Below are 1,667 nucleotides of genomic sequence, written 5' to 3'. Positions count from 1 at the left end.
GAAAACAGAGAACGATAAAGTTGAAATACCAAGACTTGTTGCTCTATATTAGGAGAATGTATCATCAGTGTTAAGACAGAGGTTGTTCCAGCTGTTGTTGGGGCTTTGGTAACTATCTCCAAAGGCAAGAAAGGAAAGGAACTTTATTTAAGCGTCTAGTCTTCTAGCGCTGGAGCACAAATTGGGGACAGTGTAAACTGAAATCTGTTGTATTATTAGCCGTCTAAGTGTGTTTTGTAGTTTTGGACGTTTTGTGACTTGTTGTATACATGTTGGACTCACCTATGGACATTCTATGTCTTATCACATGATGTACTGAGTTAGAACCTTGTGCTGCGATGGTCCAAGAAGTGATTTCCAATACTATCCAGGACAGTATATTTCTTGGTTGGATCTAGGCAAACGCCATACCTTTGAAATCTCTTCATAGCCTGAAAATAGTAAGAGGTTTGATTTTTGTTGTGTGTGGAAAAGCACAAAGAAATAATTTGTAACTAATCTGACTGACTGCTGTAAAAAAAAAAAGGGGTGTGTGGGCACACCCCCATATTCACACAAAGCAGAGGACTGACCAGGGCACATGAGCCCATCCAGGCAGGCCCTTGTCCAGTAGAGGCAAACAAAAAGATCAGTTGAGCAAAAAATGGCAGTTAATGTCTTGAAAATGATGACAGAAAACCTTTTTCCTTCCCACCCACCCCAATTTTCAGTTGTCTCCACCAACCAAGAGTCTAGCAAGGAAACGTTTTGCCTGAGTTTGCACAGAACTCTAGAATGAGCAAGGAGGAAAGGGTGCAAAAATTGGGGAACAAGGCTATATTTTACTGTACCTAGGTATGATATTAAGGTACAACAGTCCTTTCTGTCTAGTTAGTTCTTAACAGAAAACATACACAATTGGGACTTGCAGTTTTGCTTGTACCACCATCACTAGGGAGAATTGTATTTAATCTTTGCAACCTTGACAATTCTGGCACTCTGAGGAACATTGAAATAGAGTACATCAGAGAAACCGATGGCATTTTTTTTTTTTCATCAGCATCCTTTCCATTAGCAAGGGTTATAAGGAACTGCATTGTGGCTGAACATTTGATTTCTATTTCAACATAGATTTCTTTCCAGTAAAGATCTGATAAGCCTTCATATTCCTTCTTCCTGAGGACAGAGTTTTCAGATCTTCTACACAAACAATATCTGTCATGACTTTGAGGCCAGGTGGATCTTTGGCCAGTATTTCCAACTTTTCCTGTTTATTACTGAAAGGTATGTTTTCCTTCTGTAGCAGTCTTTTTTAGAATATGTGAAGAGAAAAGAAAAGCGGTATGAATAAAGAATGTTCAAGACAAACCAAAAAAATAAATTTGTAAATCATCAGGTATAAGTACTGTAGCCTTTTTTTAATTCAGACCTTTTTATGCATTATTTTCAATTGGCAAAGTGTTATTGAGTTATAGGTACACATCTACCATATATTTAGTACTGCTATTCGTACTTAGTGGCTATAAAAACTCAGATTTACAAATTGGTGGAAAAAGATTGTTTTAAATAACCAATTTTTGGGGTCTTATGCATTGTACATGTATGCATACAGACCCCAAAGTCAGAAGCAGATCTTGTCAGTCAGTTTGTCACTTTGAACACACGTGACAGTCTGGCTTGTAGACTGG

Source organism: Montipora foliosa, chromosome 5, assembly GCF_036669935.1.
Source record: "Montipora foliosa isolate CH-2021 chromosome 5, ASM3666993v2, whole genome shotgun sequence".
NCBI classification, from domain to species: domain Eukaryota; kingdom Metazoa; phylum Cnidaria; class Anthozoa; order Scleractinia; family Acroporidae; genus Montipora; species Montipora foliosa.
This window is presented reverse-complemented; position numbering follows the sequence as displayed.